Genomic DNA, 15,479 nt, shown 5'->3' on the forward strand with positions numbered 1-15,479 from the left:
GAACATGTAAAGTACTATTTAGAGCCAGTAATTAATAGTACGACAATACTGATAGGTAACTTGTGATTGTGATAATTAGGTTCCAGAAGTAACCAACCACTGAAATCAAATGAAGACAACTCACTCTTTCATAGCATGTCCTTTAAAAGTTTCCATCTGGAAACTCAGGAGCAAGGCATTGCATCTGCTTACAGTCAGAATGTTTTTCTTTGAAGCAATAAAGATTAGATACTTAAATAATAATAATAAAATGAAAACTATTTGTATTACCATAGCACCCAGGAGCCCAAGTCATGGAATTTTAAATTAAATCTTAAATTATGCAAAACTGAAGAGACACTAAAATATTGATAGAGTGCTAACTCAAATCAAATACCTGAAAGACCCAGCATCCACAACAGTACGATCAGTAATATGTCCACATTTGTTGCACTGTTGCTTTAAACAGATGAACTTCATTCGTGTTTTAGAGAAATCTGTTAAAACTATTTTACAGAACTGGCAATAGGACAAACAGCATTTGTGAAAAGAAGAAGAAAGTGCCACCCTGTGCAGTGAAGTCTCCTCTGGGCAGAGAGGAACTCCCATACTGGATTTCATATACATTATATTTAGCCTCTGCAGAAAGCTGGCTCTGAGTAAAGCATTACTTGTCAATTTCACCTATCCACTTTCAAATGCCAGCAGTCTCCATTGGCAGTACTGGCCTGGGAACAGGCCAGATGCAGATCTCCTACCAGAAGCTAGCAATCCCGCAGCCTGATGTTTCACAAATAAGAAAAGCCTGGAAACCTTTTACCCTTCCTCTGCCTCCACTTTTGAAAGTAGGAGGATCATAATTATTACTCCAAATGAGTCACCCTAGCAACATTCTCAGCATACACTGACCCTTTGGAATTTAGGGTAGTTTTTTCTGGCATCCAATTATAGCTGTTAGCAGTCACGACAGCCAGCCTCTGGGCTCTAAATGATGGGGGCGGGGAGGTTCTGCAACACTGTTAAGAATGTTTTCTCTCACTTACATTTCTCAGTCTACATATGGTGGGCAGCAATATCAATGGTTTATTGAACATGATGCTCTAAAGCTATGAAGAGGCTAGCTGGTTCTCAAGTTGCTTAGTCTACTTGACTAAGTCAGAGCCGGCTCTACAGTTTTCGCCGCCCCAAGCAGCGCGCCGAATTGCCGCCCTGGGCGGGGGGGCAGGGACAGTCCGTGCGACCTTAGGGCGGCAGGCGCGTTTCCGCGGCGGCGGCAATTCGGCGGCAGCTTCTATGTTTAGCTGAAGCCGCCCTGGACAGCTAAACATAGAAGCTGCCGCCGAATTGCCGCTGCCGCAGGAACGCGCCTGCCGCCCTAAGGGCACACGGACTGCCCCCGCCACGGCAATTCGGCGCGCTACTTGGGGGGCAAAACAAGGGGGACTGCCGCCCTTTGCAGAATGCCGCCCCAAGCACCAGCTTGGAATGCTGGTGCCTGGAGCCGGCCCTGACAGGAGTAGAGACATTATTTTACCTCTGTATTTAGCACTAGTGCAACCACTGCTGGAATACTGTGTCCAGGTCTGGTACCCACAATTCAAGAAGGATATTGATAAATTGGAGAGGGTTCAGAGATGAGCCATGAGAATAATTAAAGGATCAGAAAACATCTTATAGTGATAGACTCAAGGAGCTTAATCTATTTAGCTTAATGAACAGAAGGCCAAGGGATGAGTTGATTATAGTATGTAAACTCCTACATGGGGAACATATTTAATAATGGGCTCTTCAATCTACCTGGGGGGAGGGATAGTTCAGTGGTTTGAGCATTGGCCTGCTAAACCCAGGGTTGTGAGTTCAATCCTTGAGGGGGCCACTTAGGGATCTGGGGCAAAAATTGGTCCTGCTAGTGAAGGCAGAGGGCTGGACTCAATGACCTTTCAAGGTCCCTCCCAGTTCTAGGAGATTGGTATATCTCCAATTATTACCTTACCAGAGAAAGGTGTAGCAATCCAATGACTGCAAATGGAAGCTAGATAAATTCAGAGTGGCAATAAGGTGTACATTTTTAACAGTGAGAGTAGCTAATCATTGGAACAATTTACCAAGAGTCATGGTAGATTTTCCACTGCTGACAATTTTTAAATCAAGATTGAATGTTTTTCTAAAAGATCTGCTCTAGGAATTATTTTGGTGAATTTCTGTGTCCTGCGTTATGCAGGAGGCCAGATGACATGATCACAGTGGTCCCTTCTGGCCTTGGAATCCATGAATTCTGTGAATACATAACATTTCTCCAGGAACTGAAGCTACCCTATTGTCCAAAGAACTAGACTTTTCATCTGGCAGTACATATCTCATAGTTACATTTTTCCTGAGCTCCAGTTTTTATAATACATGCGAGACTCCTGCTATACCCTAGCTGGGTGAAGTACAGAAGTTCAGGTACAGATCATACTGTGTGACTGAAGAGCCACATTTGGCAAAATAGAATTTGGCTCAAAGAGGCAATTTGGTCCAATAGAAAGGTGCATCCTATGGGGTTGCCCCAGAAATTCTATGGATGAGTTCAGGAAGGATTTTTAAAGCTAATTGTTGAGTATAAGAATGTCCTTAAAATCCCAGCTTCAGAAATAAATTTCTCAGCTACCTCTATTAAATTTGACATATAGTACCCTTCAAAAACAATTAAACAAATGTCGTGAAGTTTGAGCCACATACACGCACTATCTAGGACAGAAAAGAATGTTGACTTCAAATCTCAGTGTGATTCCAGTCTAGAAGACTTAATTTGGCATCTTTTCAAACAGTCCAGATCTAAATTTCCCCCTTTCCCAAATGACAGCTTCATTGACAAAAGACAATCACCGCCTACTAACTGCAAACACATATCTATTTTTACAAATGTCTAACAAATCTAGATTTATAAATCATAATGGAACACTTATTTCCTTAATTGCCACCCCCCAAACAATGAAAGATTTAAATTAAAGAGCACGAGGCAGAGGCATGTTCTATATTCCAAGGATAGATGGGAGGCAGTTTACACTTTCCTTATTCAGGAGTTCCAGGACATGGTGCAGCCCCCAGTGCAGGTAAGGTAGCTCTGGAACTTGTATCCTCTGTTGCAATAACCTTTATGGAGCACTGTCTGGAGCAAACACTGAATCTGGCCCTGTGGGGCATGATAGACCACCACCACAATTTACGACTTCTTATACCTTTCTGTTACTTGCTGTTCCCCACCACCAGCCATCTCTCTTTTGGCCCCTTAGCATGTAAATCACACACACAAGCCACAACACTTATACCACTTTAAACACCATCTGTGAATGCAGTCCAATAATTTGATTGGCTTTAAGAGAAAATAGGCAAAGAGAAATGTCACAGCAAATATGGAAGAGCTGCCCAAACTAAACCAGATACAACTGTTGCCTTGCCAGTGAAGGCAGGATGAATAAAAAAGGCAACTTTAATGATCTTGTTTAGATTTTCCGTTTCTGCTGAATGCTTTGTACTGTAATTGTACTCAGAATGAACAGAATAGTCTCTGATTAATGACCATTTAAATATAAAACCAAATCAAGTTCTCTTATTCCCAGGAAAAAAGATTAAATTGCCTGGCATATCGTTTGAGGTGGGTGAACAAACTATTACATTAGTGGAAAGAAGTAAACTCTTGAGACCCAGATTGGCATCTTCTGGACCTTTACAAATCTTCCCTTAAGAATTTAGCTCCTTTCCTGATAGGGATTTTTTAAAAAACAGTAAAAATTCTTCAATACCAATTTTGTTGTATTTGATATAAACGCAATACATGGTGTCAGGGTTCCCTCCCCACTCTGAACTCTGGGATACAGATGTGGGGACTCGCATGAAAGACCCCCTAAGCTTATATTCCACCAGCTTAGGTTAAAAACTTCCCCAAGTCACAAATTCCTTTCTTTGTCCTTGGATGGTATTTCTGCCACCACCAAGTGATTTAAACAAACATTCAGGGAGGGGTCATTTGGAGCCCTATTCCCCCCAAAATATCCCCCCCCCCAATCCCCTTCACCCCCTTTGCTGGGTGGCTTGAGAATAATATACCACCCAATAGGTTAATAAAGTGACCACAGACCAAATCCCTGTTTTTTAGGACACTGACAATCAATCAGGTTCTTAAAAAGAAAAAAAAATATTAAAAATAGAGTAAAAGAATCACACCTGCAAAATTAGGATGGAAGATAACTTTAAAGGGTAAATAAAAAGATTTAAAACACAGAGTATTTTCCTCTGACTCTGCTTCCCAGTTACAAAACAGAAATAAAATTACCTCTTAGCATAGGGGAAATTCAGAAGCTAAAACAAAAGATAATCTAATGCATTTCCTTGCTATTTCTTACAATTTCTGTAATTTTAGATGCATCAGTTTAGGATCTTTTTAGGAGATAGGTTACCTGCTTAGTCTCTCTTTGTCCCGAGAGGGAAGCAAACAAAAAGCACAAACAAAACCTTCCCCCGCCCTCGCAGATTTGAAAGTATCTTCTTTCCCCATTGGTCCTTCTAGTCAGGTGCCAACTAAGTTAATTGAAATGATTAACCCCTTACAGGAAAGTGATCTGTACCTCTGGCCAGGAGGGATTTGATGTTACTGCATACATAAAGGTTGTTATGTATATTGGTGGGGAGATGTGTGGCTGGGCTGGGGACACACTGTTTTGGGGTTCTCACTCTTCTTCAGTGTTGTAGCAGTTAAGTGCCAGGCTCTGCTGAGCTGGCCTCATGCTCCAGCTCAAACACAGACCTCAGTCTGTGACGGGGGGCGGCGGTTGTGCCCTCCTGCCTGCGGGAGTGCTGGCCTGGGCTCTCAGGCAGCCCTTCCCCAGCAGTCAGGGCAGCGTAGCTGGAGGAGACTGTGCTGGCACTGACCTTCCCCTCCCTTGCCAGGCGACCACTTATACAAACGGAACAAGAACCTGCCCCCGGAAGAGCAGATGATCTCGGCCTTACCCAACATCAAGGCAAGGTGCTGACAATAAATGAGGAACACGACTTCATGGTTATCGCATGCGACGGAATCTGGTGAGCACCAGAGGATCAGAAGCCCCTATGGGATGGATTCTGCCCCAGCCTTCATTTCTCAATGTAATTTACAGGTATGAACTTAAATGATGTCACTCATTTAAACAAAAAAGGTATTTTAACGGCCCATCGTGAAAAGAATTCAAGTCAAGGCCCATGGAGAAGACATGAGCAGAAGTGGGGCTTTGTCTATTGGAAAAAAAAAAAAAAAAAAAAGAGGTGGGAATTGACAGATAGGTGAAATTTGCTCACTGACAAAGCAATCAATTAGCAGTACAAGTTATGCCTTGCAAATGGCCAGAATAATTTATATGTGCCAAAGGCATATTTTCCAACTTTACCTAGCAGTCATGAACAACTCTCTATAAAGTTGTAGAAATTCAGTTTGGACAATTGTCCATACCTTGAGGCTTAAAAAAGCCCTCCCACGAGAGACAAAAGTTTGGCCGATGCAAGTGGCAGTGTGAATGCAGCTTTGTAGGCAGGAGCGCTCTCCTGCCAACAAAGCTAACGCTGCTTGCAGGGCTGGAAGCATTTTGTCGGCAAAAGTGCCGACAGAGTGTTTACACACACTGACTTTTAGCGACAGGCTGTGTTGACACAGGTCTCCAATCCAATCTCAATATTTCAGTTTTCTGTATCTGGTTTGGGCAAAGCCTGCAGATGTTCTATTATAATAACTTCCCCAACTTTTTCTAAACTGCAAAGTTTAAAAGGATGGGTGTGAGAAGTGGGTTAGTCCTTCTTAGAGATGAGCCTGAACCAAAGCCCTGGACCCAAAAACAGCCCCCACAATAAGTCAATGTGGACTGGTGTCGAGTTCCACTCTGGCTCTCAGCACTGTACAATCTGCCCCAACTGGTGGACAGTGACCCTTGCTGTGTGACAGAACTGTCACCTTTCTAACCCTGATCCATATCATGTGACTGAGAACTAGAATCACAGACACTCCTGCGTCTCATACTTCTATTATACCCATTGCATTTTCTACAGATGTTATCATTAGAGCTAGACTGAAAGTGTCTGGTAATGTTCTTTTGTGAAATGTCAGCAACTGAAAAAATTGAGTTTCCATCATGGGCTTTTTTGGTTTTTAGAAGCAAGTTTTCAGTTTTTCCATCACAACACTAGAACAATTAGATAGAAATTACTTTTTTGCAATAAAGGAGTTTAGGAGGGGAGAGGAAGGCTTTTTTTGGGGGTGGGGGGAATTGAAAACACTTGAAGAAATCGTGACCACCTCTAGTTATCATTTAGACCTAACTAGAGAAAAATCTGCATTGCTATAAAACAGTGAAACTGGAGGGATCTTTTCTCAGAAAGCATTTAAATACCTGATACAATATTCACAAGATCCTATCAAGGAGAGTATTCATACAAAAATCATTACATGCGTCTTTGGAAGAGGAAGCTGGTGGGAATAGGGAGCCCGTTGGGGAACAGAGCTTTAGCAGGAGAAGTGGATAAGGATTCTCAGCTAGAAACCATTCTTTCCTCCAATGCTGTTGCTGCTCCATCTACTGGTAGGATGGCTGGGAAGGGAACATCTGGAATTCCTAAAGCCAGGTGCCCGTTTCTCTGGCCGTTCCCCATATCGGATGCTTTTATCTGATGGGCTTTCACTTCCCCAACAAACATGAGCTCTATGCAATCAGTCCACTCCCAAGACAAAGGAAAGAAGAAAATAAGCTCTCTTCTCTTACTAGAGAAGAGCAAATAGTACTGTCCTGTAACCTCCTAACAACTTGAGAACCTTACCACCAGAGAATGACAAGCAGCAGAGACGTTTAAATAAGATTCCAATTATATACTCTGTGCTCATATGCTCTGCACTATGGTCCAACATCATGAAATCAGAATTAATCAGTTGTAAACAGAAAAGACAAATAACTTTAAAAATATCGTTATCCTTTTAATTAAAATATCTTTGAAAAAATTCATACTTTTAGCTATTTATAAATCAAGGCATTTGCTCTTCTCTGAACACAGATCAGTTTTCAGAGTTCTTTCTATAGGTTTGAAAATGTATTGCTCTTGTCTACCTCACTATATCATTGTTTTTAACAGGTCTCAGAACTTTCTATTCATTTTAGATAACTATGGGGAGACAAAGGAGTCTGGGGGAGGCAAGAGCTGAAGGAAAAATATAAGCATACTAAAAATGTTGCTTTGATATAAATACCAGAGAACTTTTTTGGTATTTTATTACACTCATGAATTTTTTTTTAAAGATGTATGGCACAACAAATATAATTCCCACCTGTCATAAACACCAGATAACAAATGGTCTATTAGGACATACTTTATTTTATTGTCCCAGGGTAAGAAGTTATTATAAGCATGTTGCCTGATTCTTTATCTGCCACAATGTATATCTGAACAGAACTAAAAAATATATCTTTTTCTATACAATCATATTTCAACTGAATGATTAGTGGCATTGAAGAAAACATTTGCACACCCTTAAGTATGTGATTGCTTTTATAAAATCATTATTTGCAAAAGTATTAAAAGAATAAATATTAATGACCTCACTATTTTCTTAAACGTGTGTGTCACTTGGTACTGATCTTTAGAGCGGGAATTTACTGAACTTTAACAGAAAGTTTGCTGGTTTATAAAGAGTTAATTTCTGTGTAGGAACAAATGAGAAGGACTAAGTCAGGGAGATAGAGGAAAGACGCAAGATTAAGATGTTCTGGAAAATATTTTTAATATCATCCTTTTCAGATTTGTTATTTCTTTTTGCTGGTCTAAAAAGGGGTTTTTTTTAGATTTGGAAAGGTTTTGTATAGAGAATAAAAGAAAATAATTAAAAAACAAAACAAAATGCTTTTGCAACTGTTTTCTATTATGCCTTAATGGTTTTTAATTAATTAGCTCAGAAGTATAAGTGTCTGGAGGTGGAGTGAGAAATGAGCTATAAAAAGATAGATAAAAACATTTCTAGATGCATTTTCCTCTCATCTTTTTTTCTTCTTCCAGGCAACAAGGAGATCAATGCCTATTTGGGATGCAGAGAGCCAAAGAGACAGACAATAAGGGTAGAAATACTGAATTTCCCTTTCATTATATTTCAATAACTTTCTAAAGATAATTTAAAACATTTCTTGGCTTTCAAAAGCATTAACAGAGAATAGTCATGCAATCAGCTAATTTCATGCTATTCTCTGACCCAGCAGCACTGACAGAGAGAAGGAGACCAACCCAAAGAATGAGGCATATAGCAGATAATTCTGAGTGCTGGCTCATTACTGTCATGCCCAGAGTCCGAATTCTACCAGTACTTATACACGTTAACTTTAAGCACACAAATAGTCCTTTTGTAGTTAACTCTAAACACAAGAAAAGTCCCATTAAGTATGTGCATAAGTGTTGGCAGCACAGGGTTTAATTCAGTTTAAGAAAACAACAAAAATTATGGAAATGATATAAAACAATGGTTCTCAAACTAGGGCCGCCGCTTGTTCAGGGAAAGCCCCTGGCAGGCCGGGCCAGCTTGATTACCTGCTGTGTCCACAGATTCAGCCAATCGCGGCTCCCACTGGCCGCGATTCACCGCTCCAGGCCAATGGGGGCTGCGGGAAGGGCAGCCAGCACGTCCCTCGCCCCACGCTGCTTCCTGCAGCCCCGATTGGCCTGGAGCAGCAAACCACGGCCAGTGGGAGCCGTGATCGGCCAAACCTGAGGACACGGCAGGTAAACAAACCTGCCTGGGGCTTTCCCTGAACAGCGGCGGCCCTAGTTTGAGAACCACTGATATAAAATCCATGAGATTTTAGCTTTGTTTCCTCTCCTCCTGAATTTTCCTGACTGCCTTGACAACTCTCATTTCACACACCACTCCCAGCCATTAGCCTTTTCCAGCCCAGGAATACTTAAAATAATGAGAAACTGTAGTCAGGAAGAGAGGCAGGCTAGTCCTCGCTTACAGACAGCCTCCCAACTTGAAGCAAATACTCACCAGCAACTACACACCACACCACAGAAACACTAACCCAGGAATGAATCCCTGTAACAAACCTCGTTGCTTACTCTGTCCCCATATCTACTCTAGCGACACCATCCGAGGACCCAACCATATGATCCATACCATCAGGGACTCATTCATCTGCACATCTGCTAATGTGATATATGCCATCATGTGCCAGCAATGCCACTCTGCCATGTACATTGGCCAAACCCGACAGTCTCTATGTAAAAGAACAAACAGACACAAAATCGGACATCAGGAATGGTAACATACAAAAGCCAGTAGGAGAACACTTCAATCTCCCTGGATCCGGAAACACCACCCAACTATGTCAACCACCTATAACTGGGCAGGTCCAACTGGACACCTCTCTCTTCCACTTCTGGGAGCTTGTGACAAATACATTTATTAGCAAATGGAACAAAGCATTAGAGAAAATAATTTCAAAACAGCCAACATGCATATTTAGTCTCATCTAGTCCTATACTGCTAGCTAAATTAGCTAGGCTTCCCTCTTGAGTCACTGGGAAAGAACAGACCCAAATTACATTATTTTAGGAAGCCCAGGAGCTCTTGGGACCCAGCCTCGTCTCTGTTTTCCTTCCACAAAGAGTGGTCCCTGCCCCCAGACTGCTCCCCCTTCTTTTTCCTCATAGCCCCACCCTGCTTGTGTGTGAACCTAAGCCTAATTACCATATTGTTCAATGCCCTTTTCCCCTCCTCTGCCTGGCACAAGGCCAAGGTGTGAAGTCTCCCTTTTGCCTCAGACTTTTCACAGACACACCCAAGTCAGCCAGCCAGACCAGACTAAGGGTATGTCTATACTTACCGTCCGGGTCGGCGGCTAGCATTCGACTTCTCGGAGTTCGATATATCGCGTCTAATCTAGATGCGATATATCCAACTCCAAAAGCGCTCCCGTCGACTCCGGAACTCCACCACCGCGAACGGCGGTGGCGGAGTCGACGGGGGAGCCACAGACTTCAATCCCGCGGCGTCTGGAAGGGTGAGTACTTCGAACTGAGGTAGTTCGAGTTCAGCTACGCGAATTTGCGTACCTTAGTTCGACCCCCCCTCCCCCCCTTAGTGTAGACCAGGCCTAAGAGTGGATTTCAACCAGAGGTCCGCAGCCCCCTGGTGGTCCCCAAGCATGTTTCTGGGGGTCCGCCAAAGTAAACCAGAGTGCAGGGATGGCATTACATGCACTGGAGCCCAGGGCTGAAGCCAAAGCCCGACAGCTGGAGGCTGAAGCTGAAGCCTGAGCAATTTAGCTTTGCGGGGCCCCCTGTGGTGTGGAGCCCCAGACAGTTGCCCTGGTTGCTGCCCCCTAATGCTGGCCCTGGCTTTTATATGCAGAAAAAGAGGTGTTGTGGCACGGGGGGCCATGGAGTTTTTATATCATGCTGAGGGGGCAGGCCTCAGAAAGAAAAAGGTTGAGAACCCCTGATCTAAGACATGTTCCATTGTTCGGCAATTAGACCCAGTCAGCCTTAATGGCTTGCAATCACAGGCCCTGTGACTATGGGGGGAGTATGCTGAAACTGTCTGCTTCCCTGACATTCCCACCCACCACCTCAGAAATCCTATACATAAACCACATGGTGGGGTAGAGATCCATATTCTCCACTGAGCACCCCCACATTCATCACACCTACTAAATATATTCTCTCCTCTTTAGGCAAAGAAGTCTAATACAGGTATGAGGGGAAACAAACCTACTCAGGAAAGGAGATAGGGCCCTTATAGAGTTGCTGCCCACATTACTTGTCTTATAGAGTCATAGATTCTAGGACTGGAAGGGACCGCAAGAGGTCATCGAGTCCAGTCCCCTGCCTAAGTCTTGCCACTTTGAAGGTCTGTTCTCCAGATTCCCAGCTCAGGCTCCCAAATACATGGTGCTGAATTCCTTCCTGCCTGGCACACAAAAAAAGAAATGCAGCTACACTGTGAGAGCGGCTACTGAGTAGATGCCTTTTCCTTCTTTGCAGCCTCCACATGCTGCTTGCTGCACCATACCACTGAGAGGGAGCATATGCCTATGGATCTTTCAGGGCATAATGGACAATGAAGATATATTTGAAACAAGTGATTTCATTTTTTAGCTTGCCTTAGTCCTAAATCTACAAGTCCAAGTCTGTATCACTTGACCAAGGGAGAAACAACTAAGAACTGAAAACGCAACCAGAAGCTACATAATATCTAATGGTTATACATTTACCGCCTGGGGTATTTTTGTCCATCCAGTGTTTGGGGAGGAACAGATGTCTCACTTATGCCAGGAAGAGAAATTATAATGATCCAAAATACTATGCTCCACACATACATGGCACCTTGCTGCAGGGCAGACAACGTCCGGGAAGCAAAGAGTCTCATACATTTGTTTTCAGTAATTTTTTCTTCCTTTAGCTAGAGTATAATCAAACTGTTTATTTGTACACTTCACAGAATTTCAGCAAAACAACCCAACCAAATAAAACACAATCTGCCTGATTTAGCCATATATCTGGCTTTCTGGCATTAGTTACTGTTCGGATATCCCAGGGCACGAGCAGATGTAAGGTCTGATAAAAGCTGTCCAAGAAGATGTAGGTCTTATTGTGTATGCACACAGCTTCACTGGATATAAAACAGGGGATTTTAGACTCCAAAAAGGCATTTTTAAGCTCCCTCAATTTGTTCTTTCCCTCTCATGTCTTCAGTCTGCTTAAATCTGAACGTGTGATTACCATCTGCCTTTGGAATTCAGTCTCTTTGGCTAAAATAACTAAAGAATCCATTCTCACAGCAAGAAAGGGAAGTTCCTGTGAGAGTGTTTCAGGTGGTTATTGTATAACATATATTAATATGCACAGTGGGTCAAGCAGCACTGCTCTACGTGGGTGTTGCTCAGTTGAAATCAACTGAATTGCACCTGCTTTCTCCAGGGCACAATCAGGCCCAGCAGTTATTTTCTAATAAGGAATCAGGTTGCAACATATCCAGGTTTTGTGGGCTTTAGAACTCTCAGTGTAGAATCTTGTTTTCTTTAAGGAACTAGACGGAAAAACGTTGTGAACCATACAGATACTTGGGCAGCTATGTCTTTGCTGCAGTTAACCTAGGTGATGGGCGCCTGGATCTCAACACTCAAGTTAGCCTAGCATAGGTGTGAGCATCCCCACAGGAAAGCTCCCTCCACATTACTGCGACTTCTCTGTTACTGCTCTTGCCAGCACTTGTCTGGGGGCATATCACAGGGCACTTTGCACTGAGCTGCTCCAGGTTTCTCTTCCAGTCAGCTGTGTCAATTGCAGTAGAACTTGTCTGTCCTTCAGAAGGAATTGTGGGAAGGGCACTGCAGCATATAATTGAATCTGCCTATGTCCTCACTGTAAACTGGTCAGGCCCAAGCCTGGGTAAAAGTGGAACCTGGGCTCTAACCCATATCCCCAGCTGGTTCAGCTAACCCGGGGTTAAAGCACCTCCAAACAGAGGTCAGAGATTTTCTGTGTGGATGGTAGGAGGAGGTTGGGCTAAAATGCAAGTAAAAGCCCATGTTAAATGTGCAGTGAAGACATCCTCAGTTATAGAAGGATATCATGGTTACAGCTGGTTGAAATAAAAACAGAACCATCAGGATGTGCACATGACTAAGCTGAGTAACTGTGGGATTTCATTCATGAAGATGTTTGCACACCTCAAACATTTCATGGATTTTAGCATAATGTTTGTTTGTTCAAAACTTATACTGGAAAATGCTGCATTTGCTATTCCCTAGTTTAGAAAATTTCACTCATCCCACCAGGGAGCAGACATGATACCAAGTGACTTTGGTAACCAAACATGCACTACAAATGCTGAAAAGCAAATAGAGTTAACAGTTTGCTAAGAATCAGCAGGCTGAAAACATTCACCCCAAGTGTTCACTGAATAATAAATATTTTCCAAGAAATCAGGATGGGTTTGTGATGCTGATACCAGCTCTGGTCAAAACTGTAGGTTCAGCTGAAAACAAACTCACAGCTGGAAGCCAGGCCAATTAAATTGTGTATTAGTACAGATCAAACTGATTGTTAAATGTATAAGAATGTATTCAGTGTTTAAACTTCATGAAAACTAATGGGATGCTGTTGCTGTTGCCACTTATCTGTATTTTGTTATAATGCAAGATTAGATTTTATATATATATATATATATATATATATATATATATATATATATATATATATATATATATATATATATATATATATAGGTATATACCCTGTAACTAAATAACCCATCAATGGAGAAGGAACCTCGTGTAATGCAAATGAAGAACTTTAACAGGAAAGTGCTAAGTATTTTACATTTGAAGGCAAGTGGTCATTGTGTGTGATGATCAGAGATCAAAGACTCCAAATGTGCTCATCTCTCTTTGCCAATCAAAGAAAGAGCCCATGTGGGTGCTGACCCTGTCAGCTTGTTTTCTGTGAGGAGAAGCAGCAGTGATAAGTATGGATTCAGGGAAAGATCTTGCATTTTTGGACTGTTTGGATTCTTACAGGGCGGAATAACAAGAAGATGGAGATCCCCAGAATTATTCTGGGGAACCCTGAGAGACTTTTGGGACACTGGCAGATGACTACATCTCTGCTACCATTTGAAATTATAGACTGTCACTCAGCCATACATATATTTTTAACTGCTTTAACCTCTCAATAACTCATTTCTTTTTCTTAGCTAATAAACCTTTAGTTAGTTTATTATAGGATTGGCTACAGGCATTGTCGCTGGTGTAAGACCTAGGATACCAATTGATCTGTGGTAAGTGACTGGTTTCTTAGGATTTGGAAGCCATCTGAAAGTTGTGTGATTTTTGATGTAAGTAACCATTTATAGAGTCGGACTCAGACTCTCAGGTTAGAAGGGAACATCATGATCATCTAGTCTGACCAACTACAGCTTGCAGTCCACAGAACCTCACCACCCACTCCTGTAGTCAACCCCTATCCTCCGACTGAGTTACTGAAGTCTTCAATGATTTAAAGAATTCAAATTACAGATAATCCACCATTTACACTAGTTTAAACTGGCAAGTGACCCATGCTGCAGAGGAAGGTGAAACCCCCACAGCATAGGTGCTGACTTTTATTTTTCCCCGGAGTGCTCCACCCCAAGACCCAGCCCCTACTCTACACCTTCCCCTGAAGCCCTGCCCTTGCGCCATCTCTTCTTGCCCCTGCTCTGCCCCCTCTCCCAAAGCCCCACCCCTCCCCTCACTGCTCTCCACCCTCCCCAAGCCCCCCTTCCAACTGCCAAAGAGCTGATTGGTGGCAGCGCCAAACAGCTGTGGCTGGTGGGTGCTGAGCACCCACTATTTTTCCATGGGTGCTTTGAGCCAGGAGTGCCCATGGAGTTGGCACCTATGCCCCCCAAGTCCGCTGCCAATCTCACCTGGGTGACAAATCCTTCCCAACCTCAAATATGGTGATCAGTCAGACCCTGAGCATGTGGGCAAGACCCACCAGCCAGATACCTGGGAAAGAATGATCTCTAGTAACTCAGAGCCCTCCCCATCTAGTGTCCCATCACTGGTAATTGCAGATATTTGCTGCTGGCACTTGAAGATCATCTACATGCCATTGCAGGCCATCTCATCGTACCACCCCCTCCATAAAAGTTATCAAGGTCAGTCTTCAAGCCAGTTCGGTTTTTTGCCCCCACTGCTCCCCTTGGAAGGCCATTCCAGAACTTCACTCCTATGATGGTTAGAAACTTTAGTCCAGGGGTAGGCAACCTATAGCACGTGTGCCAAAGGCGACACGGGAGCGGATTTTCAGTGGTACTCACACTGACAGGGTCCTGGCCACCAGTCCGGGGGACTCTGCATTTTAATTTAATTTTAAATGAAGCTTCTTAAACATTTAAAAAACCTCATTTACAACAATAGTTTAGTTATATATTATAGACTTACAGAAAGAGACCTTCTAAAAACGTTAAAGTGTATTACTGGCACGCAAAACCTTAAATTAGAGTGAATAAATGAAGACTCGGCACAGCACTTCTGAAAGGTTGCTGATCCCTGCCTTAGTCCAATTTCAAGCCTAAACTTGTTGATGGTCAGTTTATACCCATTTGTTCTTATGTCCACATTGGTGCTTAACTTAGTTAACAACAACTCCTTCTCCTCCCTGGTATTTCAAGTCCAGTTTGCTTAAGTGGCCAGATGGATTGGACAGTCTAAGGGGACTTTTTGTGACTGCATGGTCAGACTGTTACACAGTGACCCAGAAGTTCACATTTATTACTGGCTTGTAAAATCTAATTATAGAACATAACACCAGTTTGAGGTAGCTGCCCTGTTTTTGACAGTCTGCCCTGAGGTAGGCAGTCATGGTCGTGAACCACTCCAAACAACACGACAGCATTCACAAGCTATTTGCCAACTATAAAAACCAAACAAAGGGCTAAATTCACAAAGAATCATTCAAGGAGCTCTAAT

General features: G+C 42.8%; 1 long non-coding RNA gene across 1 annotated transcript in view; it reads right to left on the reverse strand.

Moving 5' to 3' along the window:
• LOC120396718 overlaps nucleotides 1-15,479 on the reverse strand; it is a 190,611-nt gene that overhangs the window by 105,832 nt on the left and 69,300 nt on the right. The window lies entirely within an intron of this gene.

This window comes from Mauremys reevesii, linkage group 2 (genome assembly GCF_016161935.1).
Source record: "Mauremys reevesii isolate NIE-2019 linkage group 2, ASM1616193v1, whole genome shotgun sequence".
In the NCBI taxonomy this organism is placed as follows: Eukaryota; Metazoa; Chordata; order Testudines; family Geoemydidae; genus Mauremys; species Mauremys reevesii.